Raw genomic sequence first — 20,648 nt, 5'->3', positions numbered from 1 at the left:
TTTATGCTTGTGATGGCCCTCTCTTTAAAACACAGATAATTAGAATTTGATTTTCCAGTACTCTTCCTGGGCTAAAATTTCCTAATGTTTTTTGTAAGTCACTTGCATGCTAAGTCAAACAATAAACATGTATAGATGCTTTAACTATTAGGAGTAAATGTGTTGAAAATACTAGGTCCTTTTATTCCTAACCAGACACCTACCTGGGGCCAGCATTACTTCCTTGGGATGTCATGAGATAGGGTGAGAGCTGGGTGTGAATAACAGGTTGAAATAGTAAGGCCAAATTAAAATGCCCCAGGCAGGCAAAGTAAATTAATGAATTAAATCAAGCTCGAAAGCACATGCCTGTCCATAAGAGAGCAGTAGTTATTCAATTCTGTGACAGGTTGCTTTGAAGAAATGCCAGCCAAGTGGTGCTGGAGCTTCACATTAGGCAAGATAATGAAGAAATCCAGATTTATCTGTGAAATCTCTCAATTTTAAATGTCTGTGGAGTGAACTATGAAATGAGAGAGTGACTGGGGCCTGTAACCCTAGCTGGGCCTAATTATAGCCGAGGTCACACATTGAAGGTCACAGTTTAGAGACAGATTTTTTTTTCACTTATGCGGTGTTTTTTTAAAAATGTTGAGCTTCTGCTCCATTCCAGGCACTGAACTAGGCAAAAGACTAATAAGAGTTATTGAGAACACAGTAACCAAATAGTATATCCCTCTGGTCAATCCCCTGAATAAAGTTCACAAGAAAACTAGAAAGGCCGAGTCAGAAAAGCAAGAGGAGGACTAGTGCGTGCAATGACATAGAAGCCTAGGAACCATAACATTCCAGTGATGCAAGGATTGAACAATGCTGTCAGAATGGGAAATTGAGAAGTTACGAGTGACATTAGCAGGAGACACTTTGGTGAGTGCTAGGACACAGGTGCAAGAGCATAGAGCTGAGAAATAATTGTGAGAAGAGGAATTAAAGGCAGCAAATGTGGACTACTTTTCGAGAATTTTGAAAAAAATAGAGGAAGAGAGATTGGATATTAGCTATAGGGTAACATGAGGGAAAATTTTATCTTAAAGATTTTTAAGGATGATAAAAACTTGAGGTATGTAAGTCAAGTCAAAGACCCATTAAAGGGCAAAGGGTTGATATACAAAGAATGCTGAAAATTCAGGAGAGAGAATAAAAGACTGAGAGGGGAATGTCCTGGGAGATGCATAAGCAGCTGCATCAGGGCCCAGATGGAAAGAATTTGCATTGAGTGGGATTCCCATTGAGGGAATTCTTATCTTGTGAGAATAGAGAAAATTGTATAAAAATTAAGTAAAGATGGAGGCAAGTGTCTACAAGATGCAGGGAGGAGGGAAGCAGGAAAAAGGTCTCAATTTTTCTCCATACAAATCTCTTCTCTGCATAGTTGTGATGAACCACGTATGAGCCTCAAAGTCTTCTCTTTCCATCCAGCCAGAGACCCATGCATCCAGGTCCACATTCTCTTTCCCCTAAGCCCACACACTAAGTTTGGCATCACAGATCTTACCATTCCAATGGCAGGAGAAGAAAGAAAAAATGAACAAACTTTCATTTTCTCTGACCCTAAAGTAGAATTGCCATAAAACCCCTAGGATGGGTTTCCTTTTCTAATTTGCCATCCAAGAGTCCAGTATTAGCACAGGTCATCCTCAGACCCTTATCTAAAAGAGATAAAGAAAAGAGAGCAACTCCAGAAGAAAGTTTTCAAAGCGATCCAAGAGAAGAATACATATTGTCCAATTCCAGCACTTTCCACATCTTCTATATTGCTTCTACTAAATAAAGTTCAACTTTTTAGTGGAAGAGTCTCTTAGTGGGATTTTAATTTTCCCTTAACCCATCAGAAAACCTTCCCCCAACAAGGGAACAAGGGGCGTAACATAACAATTTGAAACAGTTAATTTTAAAATATCTTCAGAAATAAAGACTTCCAGATCTGGAGTATAATGACAGTCACCTAAATCAAAATCTCTTCACAAGCGCTCTTTTAAAAATAAGTAAAATCAACAAGAAATGCAAATAAAACTGCATGTGACCTTTCAACATTACTAAGAGACAGAGAATACCATAAACCTATAATAACCATAAATAGAAAGAAAAAAAGCACCACATTCCAACAAAGTTCTCACAACCACCACAAGCATGGATTTGAACATTAGGGAAAGGGAGGCATAAGAGACTCAGCAAAAATAGAGAAGAGGGGAACAAAGGACTGAGATTAATCACAGACAAAATTACCCCCCAGAAAGAGAAAGTCCAACACTAAGTGCCAAAATATTGAAAAACATGACTTGGTAATTCAAAGCATCAGGACTTGGTAGTTCACACCATCAGCTACAGGGAAGGGGCTTAGAAGTTAGTAGAACAGAAAGTGACAAGTTCTGAGAAGTATTGCTTTAGGAGGAAAATCACATAAATAGAGAAAGAATGGTGTCTCTGGGAGGTACCTTATTTCTTGAAGAGAAAAGAAGGAAAAAAGAAATAAAGAAAAAAGAAGGAAATATTTAAAATCCTGCAGAAACAAAAGAGAAAAAAGAATCACCAATTCCTCCACTTGAATAGCACTATCAGCATCATTGATTACAGATACTGCACTTCACCGTAGTTCTGGAAAAGGCATTCTTGGAGTAGAAACCCTATCCAAAAAATGCCTAGGAATAGAAAAAAATAAAACTAACTCTACACAAAGTTATAGTAAAAAAAAAAAAGAAAATACAGTTCACTGATGAAAAGTCTTCCCCATTCTCCCATCCTCCCCCAAGAAAAGCCATGAGGCAGAAGAAAAGTGTAACACAATACTCCAAACTGATTTAAATAGCATCAAATGAGTATTTTGGAATTAGATTTACAAATTCAAAAGCTAAGAACATAAAAAAAAAAATGAAAACATGCATGGGAGGTAATTAAACACAAGAAAAAGTTGGATAAAAAGGCAAACCATCTCAGCAAAGAAGAATAAATATCAAGGTACCCAAGAGAGAATAAACTCAAATAAATATTTAATAAGGGATGTTGAAGAGAAGAACAATAACCAAGATAACAAAAATGAGATTTTTTTTAAAAGGGTGTTTAAAAGAGTTCAGAAAAAAATGCTTAACTTAGAAAGCAGGAAAAGAAGGCCCTACATCCATGTAATAAGAGTCCCTAAAAGAGAAACACAAAACAATAAAACAGAATTAAAATTTTAAGATATAATCAAGGAAAATTTTCTAGAAATAAGAGATAACTTAATTTCACCCACTGGAAGGTCCCGCTGTATATGGAAAAAATGCAATAAAACAGTCCTAGTAAAAATACCGGGCTTCATAAACAAAGAAAAAATTTCTCAGGGCCTGCAGACAAAAAGATCAAATTATTTTTAAGAGTAAAAAAATTAGACTGATATGAGGCTTCTCAAGAGCAATATACAAAGGAAGGCAACAGAGCAGCATTCTCAAGAAATTTTAAAAAAGAAAGAGTAAAGAACTTTATATTCACCTAAGCCATTCTTTAAAGCTATGCAAAGCAGTATTGAATGTGCAGAAACTCAGAGCATATTATAAACATGTACCCTTCTCGAGGAATAAAATAGAGGATAATCTTTATCCAACTGATAGATAATTGGGGAAATTACAGCAAAGGTCTTATGGTGAACATTTAATATATTTAACTGTGGAGCTAAAACTAAGACAAAGAGTAGTGACGTGGTGGAAAAGATAGCATGTGAACATTGTATGTTCTAACAAAGTAGAATGGATGCAATTGAATAATGAAAGAAAAAATGGAAAATAGAAAAAGCCATTATACAGGTACTGTGTAGGAGTGAAAGGATACCATTTAAAACTAGAAGATTATATTATAAATAGTTAAGTAATAAAGAAGTGGATTAAAGGAACTGTAAAAAGCATAAACACAAAGGTAACTGATAGAAAAAATACAAATTTTCCTAAATATCAAAAGGAACTTTTTTAACAGTAGAAAAAATATACACAAACCAGAGAAAGAAATATAGTAACTATAACATAATACACACAGCAATTACAACATAAAATAATAGAATGAAACACCAAACATTTCGTTCGTATCAATAAATGTAAATTAGTTTATGTTGCCTAATAAAAAAAAAATATTTTCACAAATTGGTTCATTAAGCAAAACCCAACTATGTTGTATACAAGAGACACATCCAAAACAGTAATTTTAAAAGGTTAAACATAAAGTTATGGGCATAGATACACAAGGCAAATGAAAACAATAAGAAAGCAGGATTTTAATCCTAATATACAGTAGGATTCAGGACAAAAAGCGCTAACCAAGAAAAAGAAAGACAGCATGTAACACTAAAAGCTACAATTCACCTGACGATAGAACAGTTATGGATATCTATGCAACAAATAACACAGAAACCACATAAGTAAACCAAAAACTATTCATGATGCAAGGAGAAAGAGATGGAAACTCACAAATAGTAGAAAAATGTAATACTTAGCACATCACTCTCAGTATAAAACCAGTTAAGTGGAAAAACTATAAATAAGAATATAGACAATCTAAACAAAATAATCAATAGGCTATATCTTATAAATACATATATAAAGCATAACACAAACATCCTGATACTAAAGACTACATTCTTTCAGTGTGCACATAAAAAATTCACCAAAATTGATATGCTGAGTGACAAAGATATATTTAGTTGACAAAGAAAACATGATAAAATTGTATAAAGTAGAAATATTATAAACAACACATACTGATAAGAATGAAGTAAAACTAGAAGTGAAAAATGCAAGTCAAAAAGGCCCTTTCACCTAGAATTTTATTTCAGTTTTATTAAATAACTCAAGAAAAGTGAATGGAAATGTAAACAGAAAATACAGAACTTCTGAATAATATTAATAATACAAATGCTACATGTTAGAGTCTGTTGAATACATTTAGGAAGTGATCAAATGAAAATCTGTAAGCTTAAATATCTATATTAATTAAAATGAAAGAATGAAAATAAGTAAATAAAATCCCCAATTGGAAAAAGAGCAACAAAGTAAACCAGAAATAACCACTAGAAAGACAAAAAGTAGAAATTAATGGCACAGAAAACTGAAAACAATTGAACAAAACTTAAAAATCAAAATTTTTGTTCTTGTATAAAAATTTTTGTTAGACAAACAACAGGTAATTTACTAAGAAAAAAGGAAGAAAACACAAATATACAAACTAAAAAATGAAAAGTAGAAAATAACTTGATAAAAAGATGTCTTTGTCTATCTCTATGCAAATAAATTTGAATACTTAGATGAACTGGGAAATTGTTTAGGAAAAAACAACTTATCAGAATTGACTCTAATAGAGATAGAAAGTTTAACACACCTATTTCCATAGAAGGATTCAATAAAGTCATCAAGGAATTCCACCCACTCCCCCCAAAATTTAAAAAAATAAAATAAAATAAAATAAAGAACAGACCTACCAAAATTTTCGAAACCAGATAGTTTCAATGCTACAGGAATTACTTCAGGAGTAAAAGCTTTTATAAACTTCAAAATTCCTTTTATTAAAAAAGCACTAAAGAAATTATATTATAGACTAACATCACCTATAAATATCAATACAAAATCCTAAGTAGAGTATTAGTAAACAGATTCCAACACCACTCAAAGAAAATAATACGACATGGCTAGGTGGGATTTGTACAAGGAATGTAAGTATATCTTCTATTATAAAATTTATTAACATAACTCACCATATTAATAGTTCTAAGGAGAAAAATCATGAATTGACAGCCAAAAAAGAAAAACTTAAAAATTGCTCTAACCAGTTCTGGTCAAGATGGCAGAATAGATGGTCCCCAGCATCACTCTCTCCCACAAATCAACCAATTTACAACTATAAAAATGTAACATCAGCCAAGCTGGGGACACTGGAGCTCAGGGGAAGAGGAGGAGAGACCTACAGAGTTCATGAAGGCAGGAGAAACCACAATGAGAGAAAGAAAAAACTGCTCTGAGTGTTTCCGGCCATGGCCGCTTTAAGGCTGGAAATACTGAGCACATGGAGCAGGAGCCAGCAGAAGCTGCAGCTGTGCCCTTCAGATGGAGTTCCTTGGAGGCGGCAGGGGAGAAGAGGGCCTTGGTGGCCCCCAGGACAGCATGACCACTAATAGGGTTCCCGTGGACCCATGCAGGAGCAAGGAGCCAGAACAGCTGAAAACGGGGAGCTATTCAGAGGCCGGTAAGTCACTGCAAGGGACTGATGCAAGGCCCATCCCATGGGGAAGTGTTTGAAGCACAGGCGGTAGGGGAGATGGGCCCACCAGGAGAACACTGGGACACAGCAAAGACAGCCAATCTGCCCCCCGTTCAGCACAGGACCACTCAGAGGAGACTGGTCAGGAATGCAGAATGGCATGGTGTGCAATTTGATGAAAAAACTCAGGCCCAGATCAGAGTTTCTACACAACCCAGATGCAACTGGTCTCTGGAGAGCTGGAAGTATCTATAAGGAAAACCATTAAACCCTGAACTGCACAAAAAGCCTTCCCTAGAGAAACGGCAGCAAAGCAGCGATTTATCTCAACCACACAGCTCAAGTACTGGTTCCCACAGAAAGTTCCCCTGTGTTAGAGGTAAGCAAAGGACAAAAAATTAGTTCTGGCCCAGGCACACCACCAGCACCTTGGGACCCTCCAGGAGACAGGATGCATAGAGTCAAGGACAGGACTCCCACCCACAACCACTCACACTGCTAGTGCCTCAGGGCCCGCCCGGGGACCCAAGGTATGCAGAAGGGGACCGGACACCCCTCCCACAACCAGGCACACCACTAGCACCTCAGGGTCCTGCCTGGGGGCCTGGGCCATGGAGCCAGGGACTGGACCCCCCTCCCACAACCAGGCATACTGTGCCAGCACTGCAGGGCCCACCCAGAGACCTGAGGTATGGAGTCACAAACTGGACACTCCCCACAACCAGGCACACCAACAACACCAAGGAGCATGCAAAAACATCACCTCCATGTGGGTGGCCCACCACAGCCACCACAATAACCATGGCTGCTGCAAAAGCGGCTAGACGTCACAACCACCACGCAGATGGTCCGCCAGCCACTTGACACAGGAGAGTCACCCGTAGAGATAAAGAAAAGAAGAGGATGTCTCTCTCCACAAATCCCATTCCAGAATACAGAAGAAGTATCTGCTCAATGATAATATTGGGGGACCTGATCACACCTCTCAGCATTGGACAGAACATCTAGACAACAAAAAACAGAGTAACCATTACTCTTTCAGAACGAGAGAAGAAATCTAGGGTAATTAGAGGGGGGAGGGAGGGAGGGAGAAAGGGTTGCAGAGAGATTGGACAGGGGCATAAAGAATAATTACGATTTGTAACAATATATATGCTAATAATTTTGATTTGATTAAGGTATCTCAACATTGAACCCCAAAACTATGTATAATCAATTTTGATTCAATAAAAATTCAAAAAAAAAATGGACAGGACTTGAATAGACATTTTGCCAAAGAAGATGTGTAAATGACCGATAAGCACATGAAAGATGCTCAGCATCATTAATCACAAGGAAAATGAAAGCTACAATGAGATACTACCTCATACCTAATAAGGTGGCTATTATCAGAAAAAAGGAAAATACAAAGTGTTGGAGAGGATGTGGAGAAATTGGAACCCTTAGGAATTGCTGGTTTGAACATAAAATGATGCAGCCATTGTGGAAAACAGTTTGGCAGTTCCCCAAAAAGCTAAACAGAATTAACATATTATCCAATCCTAGGTAATTACCCAAAGAAATTGAAGGCAGGTATTTAAACAAAAACTTGTACGTGGGGCTGGCTGGTTAGCTCACTTGGGAGAGCATGGTGCTAATAATACCAAGGTCACAAGTTTGAATCCCCATACTAGCCAGCTGCCAAAAAAACCCCAAAAAGCTTGTAGGTGAATATTCATAGCAAGGTTATTCACAATAGCCAAAAGGTGGAAACAACCCTAGTGTCTGTCAACAAATGAACAGATAAACAATATGTGGTATATCAGTATGGTGGAATATTATTCAGCAAATAAAAAAAGAATGAAGTTTTGATACATGTACAATGTGGATGAACCTTGAGAACATATGTTAAGTGAAATAAACCAGTCACAAAAAGAAAAAAAAAATCAGGCCAACCATATGAAAAGTTGTTCAACTTCACTCATAATAGATAAATTAAAATTAAAATTACACTTAGATATCATTTTTCACTCATCAAATTGGCAAAAATTCAAGAGCTTGACAATATACTTGAGGTTCTGGGAGAAAAATTATTTTCATTCAACACTGATGGAAATGCAAAACAATACAATTCTTATGGAGAAGTTTTTAACAATATATAATAAAACTGCATATCCATTTACCTTTCAATCCAACAATCCCATTTCTAGAATTTTTACCCAGAAGCTACATCTCCAGCAATATGGGGTTATTCATTGCCACATTATTTGCAACTGAAAAATACTGGGAAGTATCTAAGATCCCTAACATAAGAGATTGAATGAATTAACTATGATAATACACAGCAGTAATAAAAAAAAAAAAAGAGAAGACTATCTATGAACTCATACAGTGATTTTCATATCAGTGCAAAAATGCATATACAAGTACAGTATGCTACCTTTGTATAAAAGGGAAGGGAAAGTAGGAAACGTACAAGAATATGCTTGTTTTTAAAAAAGAAAATTGATTACCTACTAAGAGATAGAGGGAATGGGATGAAAGGGATAGAGGAAGCACTGGTTATACCTGAATATACATTTTTATATAGTTTGGAAGCATGATTTAGATATTCAAAAAGCAAAAGTAAATCAACAAGGATGGAGAAAATCCACAAAACCTAAAACTAAATGAAAAAGCCAAATATAAAGCCAAATATATTTCAAATAAATAATATAGGCACACTGCAGGGGAAATAAATAACTAACCCAGGTTATTTCTGAGCACTGGCTAGGGAGTAAAAGAATTGCAAACAAATCTTGAACTCTTCATAGTAGGTTTGTTTTTGTGGTGATAAAAGGGTATGAATTATGAAACTATTTTACATACATCAAAGAGATGAGCAAATGAGTAAATGTGTTGATGTTGCCAGAAACCAGAGTTCTCAGTGCAGAAGAAGGAACACGTAAATATGCAACAGAGAAAGGCAAATAAAGAACTTTGTGAACCTGGATTAAAATTAGGGGTACTATTATGATCTCATGATTTCTAATACACACGCACACATACACACACAAGTTCTGTCTACTAAAGGGGCCTCATAGCAATGGGCATATTTAATACCCCATCTCGGTCTCTAAATACTATTTTCTACTGATAGAAATAAGAGCTCCTAGCAGAAATGCTGATTCCAGGTCTGGAACAGAAAAAGTTTAAGATGAGCCTTTAACATGTTTTTATGACAGAAAGTAAGAAAGTACTCAAAACAGTGATGGAAGCATGTCTAAAAGACACAAGATTTAGCTTGAAGGGCCTCCCACTGAGCAAATATGCGGCAAAATTTGAGCATGAAAATAAATACAGTATGAATTATAACCCAATGAATAAAATAGGAATCCATGTGTCCACACTAATACTAAATGGCAATGATGATGATGATGATGTTGATGATGATAGATAGATAAGGATTTTAATGTATCTTATTTCAATATTAATATATTTGATTATTAATAATAATGAATTTTAGACTTTTCTATTTCTTCTTTGAATTGTCTGACTGTGTCCTTTTCCCTTATTTTGATTGGAGTTTCAGTATTTTTTGTAAGAATATAAGCTCTCTCACTTATTTGTTGTTTTCCTTTTAACACACAAAACTTTTTATTTTTAAAAACTGCTCCAGCGGGTCGGCTTTAGCTCAAGCGGTTACTTCCTCAAGCCAGACTTCAATCTGTCTAAAAACTGCTCCAGATAATAGATGCACATTAAGAAAAAATAACTACTTATTTTCTATTGTATTCTTTCAAACATATTTCTTAACTTTCCCTCCCAAAAATAAAATAAAACACCCCCGCAAAATCCCTTGAAGGCACCACTAATGAAGAGGAAAGGAAAGACAGAGAAGGAGGCAAACTGTGAGGGTTAATGAGAGAGGAGTCGAATTCCCTCTGTAGTGCCTTAAACCATTCAATTTCAATAGTGAAGGACACCAAAAGAGAAAAATGTGATCCTCTTCCACAGAGAAATTAATTACTTTCTTAGATTTGAAACCTTTCCAATGAAAAAGTTCCTGTTGCCCAGAAGCACCTTTCTAATTAATGATCTTTAGTTCTTCAGGTAAGCTCATGCCATACAAATCCCTTCTCAGCTCTTTATGAGGAAAGAGGCATTTAAGGCATGAACTGCAGGCTGAAAGAATAGGAGAGTTTACATGGAGGAAATGAACTGGCAGCTGGAGTCTGTGCACCCCACTCTTCTGTGTGGGGAGCCATAGACTGGGGGGTGGCTACCAGGACCTTTGCCTGCTAGCTCAGAGAAAAGGAGTATGTGCTGACTCAAGGCTCCAGTGCAGTCTTGAAAAATCACTGCACAGTTAACTTCTAAATTACTAAGAACAATTGTAGAGATCAATAGAAAACACCAAGCTCTAAAGACATTTCCTACAGCATAATTTGAAGTAGAATACATGAAGCAGTCAGACACAGAAAATCAGGTCTTAGCACTAATTAGAAAATTTTCTGAGTTTTCTCTCTCAAGCAAATCAGTTCATCAGTTAAAGGAAAAATTTGAAACATGATTGGTTTACAAATTTTTATTTGGACTGAAAAAATTACAGCCAAATATTTGAACCAACATTCTAAATAAAATTGTGAGATTGATTAACTACTTACTTTTAATAAAATTGTAATGGAAAATTAATTATTCACTAGTAGTTTAAAAGCTGTTTTCCGCATGTCGGAATGAAGATAGCCTATGAAGCAGAAATATAAAACACCCACTAGAGTATCTCATTTAATCAGAAAAGGGAGAAAAAAGCTTAATACTGTGTCCCCAGAAACATAACTTCCTCCCTTCAACTTTGATTTTAGAATATTTACTTGCAACAATTTAATAAATGCTTACCTTTTGTTTATCTATTAATCCTGACTAGCAAAGCAATCTTTTTCTTTTATAGCTTGATCCTGTTTGACCCAGAGTAGAGATGCTCCAAAGAGCTATTTTATATATGTGTGTGTCTCCGTGTATGGTTTTTTCAAGTAAATAGTTTAGGGACCATTTTTGTCCTTCCTATCAATGGAAAATCCTGCTTAACCTCCATTCAAACCCAGCCATCTCATTTGATTTGGTATTTGTGGTTCAACTGTTCACACTAATGTGATGTCTGAGAGTTTCAGTACCTTGAGAATGCATCTACCAAAAGCTGTTCCTTTAAATAGAAATAAGAAAATAAACACTCCTTGAGGAGACCGATTGGGCCAGGTTTTCTCCTCACTAAAAAGGGATACAACCTCATAGAAATAGACTGAAGGGTGTTAGCCGACTCACCATCTTCTGTCTCTGTGACAGACTGGTTTGACCAGTCACTACCAATAGTTCTATCCTTCTCCTCCCCGTATACAGACTCAAAATATGGCCTAATTTGGATTTTTTTTTCCTTCATGTCATTCTTCCTATATGCCCAGGTCACATCCTATACATAATTCCTTGATATTATCTTAAATTCTCACGTGTCCTATATTTGCAAAGTTAAACTTTAGAGCTATTGTTCAATTGTTCTTTTTTTTTGTATTTCTGAATTCACTGTATCTTCTCATCTGGATGAGACAAATTAGGTATTATCTGTGTTATATTTTCCTAAATGTTTAGTATTTGTTAGAAGAAAATAAGTAAATACAAAAACAGAGGACACACGAATAGATAGGAATTGTAAATATGTTAGGACCAACTAAATATCAGCAAGAGTACACTGTTATATTCTAAAGTCATGAAAATTTTCCTGCTAAATGTTGGGAGACTGGATATTACTATATTATTTTTATTACATAATTAAGTATATCTGACATAGAAAAATTAAGAAAACATAGATAAACCTAAAGAATATTAAAATTCCCCTAATCCCACTGCCTAAAATGACCATTGTTAACATTTGTTGTATGTCCTATCTGATTTTTCCCATTCCTATCAATATATATTGCTTTTTATTATAATAGTGAGACTTACTGTATGGTCTATTTTGTAATGTGTTTTCTATGTCAGAAAATATACATCTAAAACATCATTCTCTACGGGTGCATTTTATGAATTTTATGAATGCCCTAATTTGGTTATCTAAACCTTAAAAGATTTTTAGACACTATACCTGGATTCATTTTTGCATGGAATTTTGACTTAATGAGTGTTTTATCATGGTTAATGCATACTGTCCAGTCGCCACTTAAAGCCTACTTTTATCAAACAAAACATCAGCAATAATGTTTAGCTCTTAGGAAAACCATGCATCATAATGTGAAATCTAGCTAAATACATTTTTTATTGAACTACAGTATTTAGTTCCTTGGGTTCATCTCCTATCAATTAGGGTGATAAGCAGGCACTCAAAAGCTAGCTTTTCAATTACCTTCAACTGAAATGTTCCTGTCATTGCATATCGTGTAGTAATTTTGAAAAGGCTTCATCTTAGCAGCGAAGTGATAACTTTAAAATCAAGAATCTGAACCAATTAATTCCTAACATTAATTACTTCTTTTAAAACAAAAGGCACTTTAAAGTAAGTGACTGCAAATATACCTTTTATCCCACTAACAGTCCTTATCTCTTTTTCTCCCAGCTCACAATTCTGTTGACAACTCATGCTCAGACTCAAATCATCATTCAAATCATAATTAAAGCATAATTCTGAGCTCTCTTTGTACATGCTAATTCCACAACCACCAGATGTAAAAGCCACACAGAAATTCCTATAGAGTATTATTAGCTTGCAAGGAGCAGAATTAAGATGCATAAAAGTATCTTCTATAGCAAGTAAATATTTTGGTTTTAATTACATTATTACCTTGTTTTATGCTACTAATTACTACAATTTATTGTATAATTGACTCTCAGAGAAAAATATTACCAGAGCAGCTCTGCAGTCTTAAACTGAAGATAGCATATACTAATGATTTTGCCTACTTGCTCAGTTCCTTTAAAAAAATATAATATGAAATATTTTTTGTAATAGGTTTGATAAATCTCTTTACTGTTTTCCCACTGTGTAAAGTTACCGTGTAGTACAGTTATTTGCTGATTTATTTCTCTATAAATCACAGGGCAATAAAAAATTATATTCTCAAGCTAGGGAGAATATATTTTCTGTCTTTATTCTCTAGCACTCAGCCCAAAATGTGAAACTTAGTAGGTGCTCAATAAATTTTTTATTAAATAATGAATTAGTTGCTTAAAGTATTCCTTTAATTTGACACCACAAAAGTATTATTGTTAAATGCTAGCTAGTATCTTTTTCAGCCTTAATAGATTAGAAACCCGCAGCCTTTAGCACAAAAGACTGAACGTTAGAAAGAATAACAGTTTGCCATAGACTGAAAACAAATGAACTCATTCTGAGACTTGGTAGTCATTCATAAGACACTTGAGCTGCCTGCCCTCTCACAGTTTATGACCTCAGTCAGGGCTGTCTTGTGAAATAAAGCCTGTGTTCACTCTGGGGCTATCTATTGTTCTCTTTGTAATTTGTACCAAATTTTGAAAGTTATGAATACTTGCTGCTGAGCTGCATTCATTCACACTTAGGTGCCTTTTTTTATTAACTATAAGACCAGAGACTGGCATTTACTTACTTCATAATAACCTAATCATATGTACCTTTGAACTCAGGATGTTCTTTAAATGCCATGATTTATTATGTCCTCCTTGGTCACATAATAGTCAACCTCATCAAATTCAACTAGGCCAACCTCATTTTCTTAGGAATAGTAGCTAGCAATAAAAAGCAAAGAGTTATTTCTTAAATGAAACTTTATGTAATTGAATTCTTTTTCAGATTAAAACAATTTCTGAAAAATTATATTGCAAATGACAATGATGAGTGAAAAGAAGCTTAGTTAAATACATAAATTTTTTCTGCCTACCATTTCTAAGCCTATTTCCATCTTATGGCTGTGCTTTTTGTTTAATTTCTCTTGAACTAATGTGCCCTCTAATGGTTAAAACAAAAATATAATCAGAACCATAAAATAAGTGCCAACATTTTAATTACAAGGAATATTCTACTTAAAAGATACTTCTTTGACTCAAAACTATGCCTTCAAAATTAAAATGGATGTCTTTTAATAAATAACAAGAAGAATAAGCATTTTATTTGTTCTGTACAACAGACAATGCAAATGAAGTGCAGGAAACAGACTTTTGTTAAATAGATTCAAATGTAAGTTCACATTTTAAAAAGCATTAAATATTTGTAATGCTCTCTATCATTAAGTTTTGCATTTTCTAATGTCAAAATGTAGATTGGGGTTATGTGTATTCTAATATTATAATTTAAGCATTTATTTAAGAAATATTATTCCAAAAATAGTTTACTTTGGTTCTTCCTTCATTTTTATTTCTCTAACCTGAAATTAATGTCTGTCCCCACCACCTCCAAAAAACATAAACATACGTACACAAAAAAATTATATAGCTGTGTTTTTATATTCACAGTTTACCCTCAGTGTTCATGCTCTCTTATTTTTGGTTCCACTGTAATATCAGAAAATAATGAAGATTAAGTAATTACCTAGTTAATGTGACCAATGGCAATTATCTATCCAGACAAGGTAGGAATTCAGGGAGAAATTGTTTGAATGGTTTAGCTTGGCTTACTAAATTCAGGAACATTATTGCAGTTTAAGGGAATGATTTATTTCTAACAAGAATTTTGTCAAGACAGAAAAACATATACAGAGAAAATATATTTAATTCCATCTAGAAGAGTAGAGTTGAAATCAAGCACATAGAGAATATCATGCTCAAAGCCTTCCTGACTTACTTAACCATTGCTAGTACTTTAAATAATTTGCTCCTTATAAAAACGTGATAGTATGTTCATAACATGGAATTTTCATGTCCCTTTTGACTGTTGATGATTTAGGGAAAAAGTTTTTTAAAAGAACAACCTTTTTCCTGCCTCTGAAAGTAATGACACTTTTCCTATTACATATACATGGAGTAACTGTCACTGAGGTGAACTGACCAACCAAAAATTGCACAAAGTCAGTGATAGAAGCAATACTAGAATTTAGAATTATTTATGTAGTTTGTTGATTTGGGCTGGTGCTTTGTGTGTATCACTAAATGTGTTATTTTGTTAGAAAAAAAAATTAGATTTTCCTGAATTAAATTTTTCTGAATTAAATTTCACTAGTCTTACAGATGTACAATCTGTATTACATATATGATATTGATATTTTTAAGTGAATACAAAAATATTTTTAGTATTTCAAATACTTGAAAGTGCTACAGACTGAGGGACAGGAAACCTGGATTCTAGTTCTGTTTATCCTACCAAGTGACCTTGAGCAAGGAATAAAAGATTCTGATCCTTGGTTGTTAGCCCTATAAAGGGGGAAATTGAATTAGATAACCTCTGAGCCCCCTTCTAATTTAAAACTGGAGTTTTTAAAAAAATAATATACATGGAAAAATAAATAAAGTAATATCTAAAAATATATATAAAAAATATATAGGCATCTTGCACATATCTAAAATTATGAGATTTTTATTTAGCTTTTTAAAAATAATATAATTTTTTTAGATTTCATCATTGTACTTGATCATTTTGCAAAAATACATGATAACATTTAAACAGATTAAAGTAGGATAAAATATCTGGTAAAAGTACTTTTAAACTATAACCACTGAGAATTAAGATAAGTAATTCCTATTATTATTTGCCATTGTTTACACTGTTTCTGATTAAGTGGTTTACCTTTTGTTTTGTTTTGCTTTTTGGTATGTGTTCCTATCTCTGTACTTTGAAGAGAAATTAGTTCCTCCATATCAGTTCCCCATGATACCCTTATTCAATAAAGAGGTCCTCAATAAGGTTGGCCAACATGATCAAGATTGAGTTTGCTAGTTTAATGAGGAGAATACAACTGAGATCCAGAGGGGTGAATTTTCAATAAAAGGTGAGTGAGTATAATCTTCTATGCTTAAACAGGAACTTAGACACAATATGTCAAAGGGTTTAAAAGTATATGTAGTAAACGTATGTTTGTGCCAAAATCTATATAATGGTAAGTGATTGGAACTAGAGATATCTTTGTGGTAAAGATGAAAATAACTATCTAAAAAATCAACACAACTCACATTATGAAGAACTAGAACTGGCAGTATATTTCTCCTAGTTTTTGAACCTCCTAATTTTCCACTAGGAAGAGAGCTGGAAATCAAGGAATAATCAGTCCAATGGTTCCTCCGTGATTTCTCAGCACAGCCTAAGCCTGGTGGAACCTCTGTTGAGGTCTCCAGCAGTTTAGTGGTACCAGGACTGAAGGCTGTGCCAAGGAACCACTCCTTGTCCCTGTTCCCACCAGCTCCCTTTCATCCTTTTATTCCTTGGAAACAAGGGGAACACTTCCCCTTCTAACAACAGAAACTGAAGCCTAGGTTATATATATGGTTCATGTGTGGATCAAATCAATGGTCAGGAACCCCCATTCCCTACCTTTACCTCTCATTTTGGTCAGATGCTCCTTTTACCTCTGACTGCTAACCTAGGATCACCATGTGGTTATTATTCCTACTTCCTTAACACCATATATAAGACCTACACATCAGGATGCACCCTGAGGGTCATCCATAACTGTAGCCTAATTCTTTAATTTCTGATCTCTGATACCAGATGTTTTATCCTGGTCTCTAATCATCTGCTTCACAACCTCCTACCCTGAATTTCCAATTCTTTAGCCTCTAAGACTGCACACCTTTAAGGTGGGCTCAGCCCTTCAACTATTACTGCCATTCAAGACCTGCCTCTCCAATAATCAATGCTGGAGGTATGAGAGGCAGAATTAAACGGCTGTTAAGACATGGACTCTGGAGCCACAATACCTGAGTTTGAATCCCAGATCTTTTACTTACTAGCTTTGTGACTATGGACAAGTAACTTAACCTCTCTAGGACTCAGTTTCCTCATCTATAAAATAGGGACAAGTATAGCAACCTCATAAAGTTATTATGAGGATTAATCACATTCCTACAAATAAAATGCTCAAAATAATGTCTAACACAAAATTAGTGATCAAAAAATGTTAGCTATTATCAGAGTGGCCAGTTTAACTCTTTTCCCTCAGTCATAATGGCCTAACACTAAAAAAGCAGTTAAATTAATTTTAATGACTCAACCATATGGCAATCTTAGTTTTTATTTTTTATGATCAAGGTGCTCATAAATCCTAGTTTCTCAGTTTACACCTGTTGCCCTGGGGTAATTATTAATAGCAGCCCCTTTTATTCTCAGAAGCATCCAGGTTTGAACAATAAAATCTGAGGGTACTTTTAAAAGTTGATGGAAAAATAGAATTAAAAGATAGACAAACCTTTCCATGAACTTTTGAAGTATCATCACGTGTAATCACTCTAATTATGATATAGAGTACTCAATTGTTCTCCTGTACAATTAAGAGAATGAATGGCTTCTGAGATCATATAAAACATGAGGGGTTTGTGAAAATATATAGGTTATACACTGAAAGAAATATTTGGGTATTTTGTAAATCAAGTCTGCTTTTGTTCTTTTTTTTTTTTCTATTTTTGTAAATGAAGTAAATAAAGTTTTATAAAGTGCTATCAGCTTTGGTTAAGATGACATAATTCAATGGCTTTTTTAAAAGTTTTTAAATAAATAGAACATGAACTTACATGTCTATGGAGAGCTACTTTTATTTCACTTGTTTAAAATGCACGGGACTCTGGAACTGTTCCCTCACTTTCCTTCAGCGCTTCCTCTCCTCTCCCCTATTTGCTTTCACCCTCTCTTCTCTCACTAGACTTGAGATGGGTTAGAAAGTGGGAAGAAGAGAGAGAGCTTCTCCCCTTTCCTTTAAACCAATCTATGCTTTCTTAAATCAAGTTTCTCAAAAGCTGACCAGTCTCCAATGCCAGCCTGGTCAACAATCACTCCTAAACAAATATTAACTGAACTTCTAAAATATAGGGAAGAAAAAAATAGATTTGTAAGAGTCCTCTGTCACTGCATGAAATCTACAGAATGACAGTATCAAATCCGAGAAGTAATAACATCTTCATTTAGTTCATTACTAAACATTTTAAAGTACTTAAAGCCAGAAATAGCTTCTGGGGGATGACAGAATTTTTTAAAGATTAAATTAAATATACCACACGAAAATTGTTTTTATTTCTTCTCTCTTTTCCATCATTCAGAGTAGTTTTTTAAATTTGAATATTGTACGATTTATGTACACCTATAAATTAATCACACTGCTTTATTGTAAGTCAGTGATTGATAAAACTTGTAAAATTTAAGCCAAATAGATATCACTTATAAAGCTATGCTGCAATCTACCTATGTTAAAAGTTGATTGATTATACAAACATAGATCACAATTATGAAAAATAGAGATTTTTATACACCTCAGTAGACATGCAAAATTTAATCTTAAATATGAATCACACTATAATTGCTTGATTGTTGCAATGAGCTGAAGGAAAAAAAAAAAAAAAACAATAAACAAGGATCCTGCAGAGAAGAAGAAATTGTGAAAGCAATCATAGAGGGAAGTAATTGTTACATTTATGATTCTTTCAATTATGGATTATGGAGACGATTGCACGGCAACCTCTTCAGTTTCAAGACAGCATGATGTTTTATATAATAAGCCTCTGAATAAACCAACTATTATCAATAGTGTTTGCAACTTAATTGGCTACCTTTGAAGCTAAGGAGGTCTTATTGCTTTCCAGCTTTGATTCCCAGCCATATTTTAAAATGTTGGCATTCTTCTGTCCAGCTGTTTAACCTCCATTTATGTTCATAGATTCTCCAGAGGATAATGCATATATGATTTACTAGAGCTGAGCAACAATTTCACAAGGGAGGAATAAACCTTACAATAAGCCCAGAGTCTGTTAAGCATCTGTAAGTTTATGTGATTATCCAACAACATGCCTACACTGCACCTCCACACTATTATAATTACATTTAATGTTAAAAGAAACATCACTTCAAACCCCAAGTAGAATTTATTAAGTTCTCAGACAAAGCTAGCCTCTAATGCCTGGCCCATTTACCAGAAATAGCATTAAGAAGGATGCATTCCCTGTTTAAAGTTTTGTCTAAAGGAAGCTTCGCCTTAAACAGGCTTTGTTTTGATGAAGGCTGATTGTTCTCAAAGGCATCTGCCCCAACAGAAATGCCAGCCAGTGAGGACGGCAGCTTGAGAAATGGCAGTTTGACTGCCCCGGTTTGGTGCAACCAGAAAGGGTAAGGCTTATTAACGTAATATAGTAAAGAGGGGAAAAAATTAAGTGAAAATATACACATGATTGAAAGGGGAGATCAAGAATTCTTATGACCAAATATCTTGAAGGGTAAAATTGGGGGGAGTGAACCAATCATCTCAAGCTAATTTCAGTGATCCATCCCATTTGATTTTCCTGTTGTGAGCTCTCAGCTACAATATGACAACATCCTCTTTAATTCATGACATAGTAAAGAAGTGCTTATGTGACGTCTGTTGTCATTCGATCAGTGATACCAACACAAAGTGTAAAAGAAAGAGAATGGATTATTAGAGACAATAATATTTAAAGAGAAGGTTCACAGAGTGAAGTTTCCTACAGTGATATTACCACATTGTATTGCATGCTTTGATTGGTTTCACTATGACTACTAGTATTTCTGTTTTTCCTGGATGCTCATGATCAGTGATTATCTGAAACCATCTGGAAGGAAATAAATGCAGTTCTGGCCTGGAAGTTCCCAATCATGGCTCTAATTCCATCAGTCCCTGCAGAGGGCTCCTTCTGTCCTTCAGACAGTTCCTTCTGCTGCTTTCTCTATGTGCCACTGGCCTTGAACAGGTATGTTATAATTTCAGAGATGTTGAAAGGTTCCCCAAATACCTCCTCATGAAATCCAGTATTGACAAATTCCCACTTTTATGGCTTTTTCTATACTTCAAAGGGTTGATTCCAGAAAGCCCTTATTAAAATACAAGTATGTTACTGGAAGACCTATCACTTTGTCATCCAGTATGATAGCAACACCAACTTTGCAATTTCATAAGCTCTCTGTAAGAAGAGGCATTTTAAAAAATGGGGTTGGTTTTCATTTATTCAAACGTATATTGTCAACCAACAACAGCTAGACTAATTGCTGGGAATCTCAAGATAAATTTTCAAAAATGTTCCTTCTCTCCTAGGGTTTACTGTCTGGTGGGGAAGATGAGCATATACACAGATAATTATATTGCATGTCATAGATGAGTTTTAATAAGGAACCATTTGATAACAAGGAACAGAAACTCACTTGGGCCAGTTAAATAGAGAAGATATTAGCATAGAGTTAAGAGTATCTAACAAGCAATTAAAGTCTCAAGAGGGACTCAAACAGGAATTGATAAGCCAACAGGAACCAAGGCAGTGCCCCAATCTTCCTC

The sequence above is a fragment of the Cynocephalus volans genome, chromosome 5 (assembly GCF_027409185.1).
Source record: "Cynocephalus volans isolate mCynVol1 chromosome 5, mCynVol1.pri, whole genome shotgun sequence".
Classification (NCBI taxonomy): Eukaryota; Metazoa; Chordata; class Mammalia; order Dermoptera; family Cynocephalidae; genus Cynocephalus; species Cynocephalus volans.
The sequence above is the reverse complement of the archived record's forward strand: the minus strand, read 5'-3'. Positions refer to the sequence as shown.